This window comes from Ovis canadensis, chromosome 25, assembly GCF_042477335.2.
Source record: "Ovis canadensis isolate MfBH-ARS-UI-01 breed Bighorn chromosome 25, ARS-UI_OviCan_v2, whole genome shotgun sequence".
Taxonomy (NCBI): domain Eukaryota; kingdom Metazoa; phylum Chordata; class Mammalia; order Artiodactyla; family Bovidae; genus Ovis; species Ovis canadensis.
This window is the reverse complement of record NC_091269.1, coordinates 52,941,913-52,952,108: the sequence shown is the minus strand read 5'-3', so window position 1 is coordinate 52,952,108 and position 10,196 is coordinate 52,941,913.

Here is a 10,196-nt window from a genome sequence, read left to right as displayed (position 1 = left end):
CCACTGGAGAAGGGAATGGCAAACCACTTTAGTATTTTTGCCTTGAGAACCCCATGAGCAGTGTCAAAAAGCAAAAACATTACATTGAAAGATGAACATCCTAGGTTGGTAGATGTCCAATATGCTACTGGAGAAGAGCAGATAAATAGCTTCAGAAGGAATGAAAAGGCTGAGCCAAAGCACAAACAGTGCCCAGTTGCGAATGTGTCTGCTGTTGAAAGTAAAGTCTGATGCTGTAAAAAACAGTATTGTATAGGAACCTGGAATGTTAGGTCCATGAATCAACATAAATTGGAAGTGGTCAAATAAGAGATGTTAAGAGTGAGGAAGCAGTAAACTAAAGTGGAAGGGAATGGTCAAATTTAATTCAGATGACCATTGTATCTACTACTGTGGGCAAGAATCCCTTATAGGAAATGGAGTATTCCTCATAGTCAACATGATTCCAAAATGCAGCACTTGGGTGCAGCCTCAAAAATGACAGAATGATTTTGGTTTCTTTCTAAGGCAAACCATTCAATATCACAGTAATTATGTCTATGCCCTAACCACTAATGCCAAAGAAGCTGAAGTTGAACAGTTCTATGAAGACCTACAAGACCTTGTAGAACTCACACCAAAAGAAGAAGAAGATTTCCTTTTCATCATAGGGACCTGGAATGCAAAAGTAGGAGGTCAAGAGATACCTGGAGTAACAGGCAGATTTGGCCGTGGAATGCAAACTGAAGCAGGGCAAAGGCTAACAGAGTTTTGCCAGGAGAACGCACTGGTCATAGCAAACACCCTCTTCCAACAACACAAGAGGTGACTTTACTTATGGACATCACCAGATGGCCAATACCAAAATCAGGCTGATTATACTCTTTGCACCAAAAACAAGACCAGAAGCTGACTGTGGCTCAGATCATGAACCCCTTATTCAAAATTCAAACTTAAATTGAAGAAAGTAGGGAAAACCACTAGACCATTCAGGTATGACCTAAATCAAATCCCTAACGATTATACAGTGGTAATGACAAATAGCTTCAAGGGAATAGATATGATATAGAGAATACCTGAAGAACTATGGAGGGAGGTTCGTAACATTGCACAGGAGGCAGTAATCAGAACCATCCCCAAGAAAAAGAAATGCAAAAAGGCAAAATGGTTGTCTCAGAAGGACTTATATACTGCTCAGAGAAGAAGGAAAGCAAAGGGCGAAGGAGAAAAAGAAATATATACCCATCTTTGAATGCAGAATTCCAAAGAATGGTGAGGAGAAATAAGGAAGCCTTCCTAAATGAACAATGCAAAGAAATAGAGGAAAACAATGGAATGGGAAAGACTAGAGATCTCTTCAAGAAAATTGGAGATACTAAGGGAACATTTCAAGCAAAGATGGGCACAATAAAGGACAGAAACAGTATGGACCTAACAGAAGCAGAAGAGATTAAGAAGAGATGGCAAGAATACACAGAAGAATTGTATGAAAAAATCTTTGTGACCCGGATAACCACGATGGTTTGATCACTCACCTAGAGCCAAACATACTGGAGTGTGAATTCAAATGGGCCTTAGGAAACATCACTATGAACAAAGCTAGTGGAGGTGATGGAATTCCAGCTGAGCTATTTCAAACCCTAAAAGATGATGCTGTGAAAGTGCTGCACTCAATATGCCAGCAAATTTGGAAAACTCAGCAATGGCCACAGGACTGGAAAAGGTTAATTTTCTTTCCAATTCCAAAGAAAGGCTATGCCAAAGGATATTTAAGCTACAGCAGAAGTGTACTCATGTCACATACTAGCAAGGTGATGCTCAAAATCCTTCAAGCTAGGTTTCAAGAGTATGCGAACCAAGAACTTCTAGATGTCCAAGCTGGATTTAGAAAAGGCAGAGGAACCAGTGATTAAATTGCCAACATTTGTTGGATCATTGAAAAAGCATGAAAGTTCCAGAAAAATATCTACTTCTGCTTCATCGACTATGCTAAAGCCTTTGACTGTGTGGATCACAACAAACTATGGAACATTCTTAAAGAGATGGGAATACTGGATCACCTTACCTGCCTCCAGAGAAACTGTATGCAGGTCAAGAAGCAACAGTTAGAACCAGATGTGGAACAACAGACTGGTTCCAAATCAGGAAAGGAGTACATCAAGGCTGTATATTGTCACACTCCTTATTTAACTTATATACAGAGTAGGTCATGTGAAATGCTGTGCTGGATGAAACACAAACTGAAATCAAGATTGCTGAGAGAAATATTAATAAACGCAGATATGCAGATGACACCACTCTTATGGCAGAAAGCAAAGAGAAACTAAAAAGCCTCTTAGAGAAGGTGAGAGAGGAGAGTGATAAAGCTGTTTAAAACTCAACATTAAAAAAACTAAGACCGTGGCATCTGGTCCCATCATTTCATGGCAAATAGACGGGGAAACAATGGAAACAGTAACAGACTTTTTTTCTTGGGCTCCAAAATCACTGTGGATGATTACTGCAGCCATGAAATTAAAAGACACTTGCTCCTTAGAAGAAAAGCTATGACACCCTGGACAGTGAATTAAAAGCAGAGACATTACTTTGCTGACAAAGGTCCACGTAGTCAAAGCTATGGTTTTCCCAGTAGTCATGTATGGATGTGATATTTGGACCATTAAAAAGATTGAGCACCAAATAACTGATACCTTTGAACTGTGATGCTGGAGAAGACTCTTGAGAGTTCCTTGGAAAGCAAGGAGAACAAACCAGTCAATCTTAAAGGAAATCAACCTTGAATTTTCACTGGAAGTACTGATGCTGAAGCTGAAGCTCCAATACTTTGGCCACCTGATGCAAAGAGCTGACTCTTTGGAGAGGACCCTGATGCTGGGAAAGATTGAAGGCTGGAGGAAAAGGAGAAGACAGAGGATGAGATGACTGCATGGTATAACTGCCTCAATGGAAATGAATTTGAGCATAAAGTGAAGTCACTCAGTCATGTCCGACTCTTTGCAATCTCATGGACTGTAGTTTACCAGGCTTCTCCGTCCATGGAATTTTCCAAGCAAGAGTATTGGAGTGGGTTGCCATTTCCTTCTCCAGGGGATCTTCCTGACCCAGGGATTGAACCCAGGTCTCCTGCATTGCAGGCAGATGCTTTACCCTCTGAGCCACCATGGGGTGGTCATACTTCGATTAATAGTGAAGGACAGGGAAGCCTGGCATGCTACAGTCCCTGGGCTCAAAGAGAGTCAGACATGACAGAGAGACTAAATAAAAACAACAGCAGCAACCCTTTGCCGCATCATCCCCTAGTAATCATTTACTCTGTTTTTATGAATTCAGCTTTTTCTAGATTCCATGGGTAAGTGATATCTTAGAGTATTTGTTTTTCTCAGTCTGACATCTCAATTAGCATAATGTCCTCAAGATCCATCCATGTTGTTGCAAACGGCAGGATATACTCCTTTATCATGGTTGAATAATATTTATTTGCATATTTGTGTATATCTCATCTTTTTATCCATTTGTTAATGGGCTCCTAGTTTGTTTCTATATCTGAGCTATTAAGAAAAATGCTGTAAAAAGACATGAGAGTGCATATATCTCTTTAAAAATCTGTTTTTATTTCCTTTTAGTGCATACCCAGAAATGGGATTGCTTCATCATTGGGTACATCTCTTTTTTTTTTTTTTTTTTTTTGAGGAACCTCCATCAGGATTTCCATAGTAGTTGAACCGACTTGCATTCCCATGAATAGTTTACACAACAAGTTCACTTTTCTTTTCATCCTTGCCAAAACTTATCATAACTTTTCTTGGTGATAGCCATTCTTAAAGGTGTGAGGTGATAGCTTATTGTGGTTTTGATGTATATTTCTCTGGTTAAGTTTCTTGAACATCTTTTCATATATCTATATGCATTTCTGTGTTTCGTTTGGGAAAATGTCTGTTTCTTCCCTTTGCCTATTTTAAAATCAGATTATTAATGACTTGTATGAGTTCTTCATATGTTCTGTATGTTATCTGCTATTCATGATTTGCAAATTTTCTCCCAATGTATAGGCTGTCTTTTCATGTAATTGTTTCCTTTGCTGTGTAGAAACTTTTGAATTTTATATAGTCACCTCTTTTTTTGTTTGTTTGTTTGTTTTTTTTTTGCCTTTGTTGTTTGTGCTTTTGGTGTCATATCTAAAATATGATTACCAAGACTTGATGTTGAGGACCTGCTACCCTATGCTTTCTTCCAGAAGTTTTATGGTATCAGGTCTAATGTCTATGATTGATGTCAGTTAATGCGTTGTGTGTGTGTTATAAGATAGTGGTCCAAGTTCATTGTCCTGCTTGTGCTGATCCAGTTTTCTCAATATCACTGTTTGAAGAGACCATCCTTTCCCCACTGGGTGTTCTTGGCTTTCTTGTCAAATATTTTGACCATATTTGGACAGTTTCTTTCTAGGCTCTCTATTCTGCTCTATTGGTCTGTGTCTATTTTTATTCTAGAACTATACTGTTTTTATTTCTATGCTTTTGGGTAGTGTATTTTGTATTGAGGAGGTGTGATACCTTCAACTTTGTTCTTCTTTATCAGGATTACTTTGGCTATTCAAGGTCCTTTGTGGTTCCATACAAATTTTGGGACTTTTCTCTATATCTATGAAGAATGCCATTAGAATTTTGATAGGGATAGAATTGAATCTATAGATGGCGACCTATATCTATAAATTTATTTATCTTTCTCTAAATCTATGAGCATTTTAACAATATTAATTCTTTCATTCCATGAACATCATAATCTTTCCTTTTGTATGTGCTTTTGATTTCTTTCAACAAAGTTGTAATCTTTTCATTGTATAGATATTTCACTTAAGTGGTTAAATTTTTATCTAGGCATTTTATTGTTTTAAACTATTAAAATGGGTTAATTTGCTTTATTTTTTCAGATATTTCATTATTGTAGAAATGCTTATTTTGGTATCTTGATATTTTTAATGGTTGAACGTTACTGACTTTGTTGTTTCCAACAGTTCTGGGTTTCCTTTTGGATTTTCTATATATAAAACTATTTGCAAATGGGGGCAATTTACTTCTTCTTGATTTGGATGCCTTTCATGTCTTTGTCTTGCCTAATTACTCTAGCTAGGACTTCCAGTGCTATGTTGAATAAGAATGATGAGACTGGTTATCCTTCTCTTGACAATGATCTTAGAGAAAAATCTTTCATTTTTTCACCATTGAGTGGAATGTTAGCTGTGGGTTTGTCCTATGTGGACTTTGTTATGTTGAGATGTGTTTCTTCTATACACAATAGGTTGAGGTGATCTATTAGGAAAGGTAGTATTCTGGCAAATGCTTTTCCTGCATCTATTGAGGTAATCATGTAACTTTTATCTTTCATTCTATTAACATGAAGTATCATACTTACTGATTGCGTATGTTGAACCATCTTTGCATTCTAGGGATAAATCCAATTTGTCATTATGTATAGTCCCTCATATGTTCTTGAATCTGGCTTACTATGATTCTTTGCCTCTGTATTCATCAGAGATATCGGTCCATAGCTTTCTTTCCTTGTACTATCCTTATCTGTCTTTGGTATCAGAGTAATGCTGATCTTCTAGAATGAGTTTGAAGGTATTCTCTTCTCTTTAATTGTTCAGATGTGTTTAAGAAGAACTGGCATTAATACTTTAAATGTTTAGTGGAATTCACCAGTGAAGTCAACCACTTTTGGAGTTTTCTGTGTTGGGCTGTTTAAATTACCATTTCAATTTCTTTACTTGTTCTTGATCTATTAAATTTTATATTTCTTCCTGATTGAGGTTTTCAGGTTGTTGTTTCTAGGGACTTATTCATTTCTTATAGGTTATCTAACTTTGTGGTATGTAATTGTTCACATACTCTTATGATCGTAAGTATTTCTAGAGTATAAAGTTGTAATGTCTTCTCTTTCATTTAAAACTTCATTTATTTGTATTTTTTGTATAGCTAAATATTTATCAATTTTTGAAAATACTTTGAAAAACCAAGTCTTTTTTTCACTGATCTTTTGTATTACTTTTATTGTCTTTATTTTCTTTACTTCTGCTCTGATCTTTATTACTTCATTCCTTCTGCTAAATTTGAGCTTAATTTGTCTTTTTCTCATTCCTTGAGGTGTAAAGTTAGGTTGTTTATTTGAGATCTTTTAATTTCTTAATATTTTAATTTATCTCTAAAACTTCCCTTTCAGAATTGATTTTGCAACAGCCTCTAGGATTCAAATGTCTGTTTCCATTTTCCTTTGTTTGGAGATAATTTTTTAAAATAAATTTATTTATCTTAATTGGAGGCTAATTAGTTTACAATATTGTATTGTTTTGCCATACATTGACATGAATCCACCACGGGTGTACATATGTTCCCCATTCTGAATCCGCCTCTCACCTCCCTCCCAACCCCCTCCCTCTGGGTCATCCCAGTTCACCAGTCCCGAGCATCCTGTATTATGCATTGAACCTGGACTAGTGATTCGTTTCACATATAATAATATACATGTTTCAATGCCATTCTCCAAAATCATCCCAGCTCGCCCTCTCCCACAGAGTCCAAAAGACTGTTCTACACATCTGTGTCTCTTTTGCTGTCTCACATACAGGGTTTACTGTTACCATCTTTGTAAATACCATATATATGCATTAGTATACTGTACTGGTGTTTTTCTTTCTGGCTTACTTCACTCTGTATAATAGGCTCCAGTTTCATCCACTTCATTAGAACTGACTCAAATGTTTTCTTTTTAATGGCTGAGTAATACTCCATTGTGTATATGTACCACAGCTTTCTTATCCATTCATCTGCTGATGGACATCTAGGTTGCTTCCATGTCCTGGCTGTTCTAAACAGTGCTGTGATGAACATTGGAGTACACGTGTCTCTTTCAATTCTGGTTTCCTCGGTGTGTATGCCCAGCAGTGGGATTCCTGGGTCACAGGGCAGTTCTATTTCCAGTTTTTTAAGTAATCTCCACACTGTTCTCCATAGTGGCTGTACTAGTTTGCATTCCCACCAACAGTGTAAGAGGGTTCCCTTTTCTCCACACCCTCTCCAGCATTTATTGCTTGTAGACTTTTGGATAGCAGCCATTCTGACTGGCGTGAAATGGTACCTCATTGTGGTTTTGATTTGCATTTCTCTGATAATGAGTGATGTTGAGCATCTTTTCATGTGTTTGTTAGCCATCTGTATGTCTTCTTTGGAGAAATGTCTATTTAGTTCTTTGGCCCAGTTTTTGATTGGGTCATTTATTTTCCTGGAGCTGAGCTGCTGGAGTTGCTTTTGTATTTTTGAGATTAATTCTTAGTCAGTTGCTTCGTTTGCTATTCCCTTCTCCCACCCTGAAGGCTGTCTTTTCACCTTGCTTATAGTTTCCTTTGTTGTGCAGAAGCTTTCAGTTTTAGTTAGGTCCCATTTGTTTATTTTTGCTTTTATTTCCAATATTCTGGGAGGTGGGTCATAAAGGATCCTGCTGTGATTTATGTCAGAGAGTGTTTTGCCTATGTTCTCCTCTAGGAGTTTTATAGTTTCTGGTCTTACATTTAGATCTTGAATCCACTTTGGGTTCATTTTTGTGTATGGTGTTAGAAAGTGTTCAGTTCAGTTCAGTTCAGTGGCTCAGTTGTGTCCGACTCCTTGCGACCCCATGAATCACAACACACCAGGCCTCCCTGTCCATCACCATCTCCCGGAGTTCAGTCAGACTCACGTGCATCGAGTCCGTGATGCCATCCAGCCATCTCATCCTTGGTCGTCCCCTTCTCCTCCTGCCCCCAATATCTCCCAGCATCAGTCTTTTCCAATGAGTCAACTCTTCGCATGAGGTGGCCAAAGTACTGGAGTTTCAGCTTCAGCATCATTCCTTCCAAAGAAATCCCAGGGTTAATCTCCTTCAGAATGGACTGGTTGGATCTCGTTGCAGTCAAAGGGACCCTCAAGAGTCTTCTCCAACACCACAGTTCAAACGCATCAGTTCTTTGGTGCTCAGCTTTCTTCAAAGTCCAACTCTCACATCCATACATGACCACAGGAAAAACCATAGCCTTGACTAGACGGACCTTAGTCGGCAAAGTAATGTCTCTGCTTTTGAATATGCTATCTAGGTTGGTCATAATTTTCTTCCAAAGAGTAAGCGTCTTTTAATTTCATGGCTGCAGTCACCATCTGCAGTGATTTTGGAGCCCCAAAAAATAAAGTCTGACACTGTTTCCACTGTTTCCGCATCTATTTCCCATGAACTGATGGGACCAGATGCCATGATCTTCGTTTTCTGAATGTTGAGCTTTAAGCCAACTTTTTCACTCTCCTCTTTCACTTTCATTAAGAGGCTTTTTAGCGCCTCTTCACTTTCTGCCATAAGGGTGGTGTCCTCTGCATAACTGAGGTTATTGATATTTCTCCCGGAAATCATGATTCCAGCTTGTGTTTCTTCCAGTCCAGGTTTCTCATGATGTACTCTGCATAGAAGTTAAATAAGCAGGGTGACAATATACAGCCTTGACGTACTCCTTTTCCTATTTGGAACCAGTCTGTTGTTCCATGTCCAGTTCTAACTGTTGCTTCCTGACCTGCATACAGATTTCTCAAGAGGCAGGTTAGGTGGTCTGGTAGTCCCATCTCTTTCAGAATTTTCCACAGTTTATTGTGATCCACACAGTCAAAGGCTTTGGCATAGTCAATAAAGCAGAAATAGATGTTTTTCTGGAACTCTCTTGCTTTTTCCATGATCCAGCGGATGTTGGCAATTTGATCTCCGGTTCCTCTGCCTTTTCTGAAACCAGCTTGAACATCAGGGAGTTCATAGTTCACATATTGCTGAAGTCTGGCTTGGAGAATTTTGAGCATTACTTTACTAGCATGTGAGATGAGTGCAATTGTGCGGTAGTTTGAGCATTCTTCTGCATTGCCTTTCTTTGGGATTGGAATGAAAACTGACCTTTTCCAGTCCTGTGGCCACTGCTGAGTTTTCCACATTTGTTGGCATATTGAGTGCAGCACGTTCACAGCATCATCTTTCAGGATTTGAAACAGCTCAACTGGAATTCCATCACCTCCACTAGCTTTGTTCACAGTGATGCTTTATAAGGCCCATTTGACTTCACATTCCAAGATGTCTGGCTCTAGATGAGTGATCACATCATCATGATTATCTGGGTCGTGAAGATCTTTTTTGTACAGTTCTTCCGTGTATTCTTGCCACCTCTTCTTAATATCTTCTGCTTCTGTTAGGTCCAGACCATTTCTGTCCTTTATCAAGCCCATCTTTGCATGAAATGTTCCCTTGGTATCTCTAATTTTCTTGAAGAGATCTCTAGTCTTTCCCATTCTGTTGTTTTCCTCGATTTCCTTGCATTGATCACTGAAAAAGGCTTTCTTATCTCTTCTTGCTATTCTTTGAAACTCTGCATTCAGATGCTTATATCTTTCCTTTTCTCCTTTGCTTTTTACCTCTCTTCTTTTCAGAGCTATTTGTAAGGCCTCCCCAGACAGCCATTTTGCTTTTTTGCATTTTTTTCCATGGGGATGGTCTTGATCCCTGTCTCCTGTACAATGTCATGAACCTCATTCCATAGTTCATCAGGCACTCTATCTATCAGATCTAGACCCTTAAATCTATTTCTCACTTCCCCTGTATAATCATAAGTGATTTGGTTTAGGTAATACCTGAGTGGTCTAGCGGGTTTCCCTACTTTCTTCAATTTAAGTCTGAATTTGGCAATAAGGAGTTTATGATCTGAGCCACAGTCAGCTCCTGGTCTTGTTTTTCTTGACTGTATAGAGCTTCTCCCTCTTTGGCTGCAAAGAACATAATCAAACTGATTTCGGTGTAGACCATCTGGTGATGTCCATGTGTCGAGTCTTCTCTTGTGTTGTTTAGTTTCATTCTTTTACAAGTGGTTGGCCAGTTTTCCCAGCACCACTTTTTAAAGAGATTGTCTTTTCTCCATTGTATATTCTTGCCTCTTTTGTCAAAGATCAGGTGTCCATAGGTGCGTGGATTTATCTCTGGGCTTTCTATTTTGTTCCATCGATCTATATTTCTGTCTATGTTCCAGTGCCATACTGCGAACTTGTAGTATGTAGTATGATGACTGCGGCTTTGTAGTAGAGCCTGAAGTCAGCAGGTAGATTCCTCCAGTTCCATTCTTCTTTCTCAATATTGCTTTGGCTATTCGAGGTTTTATGTATTTCCATACA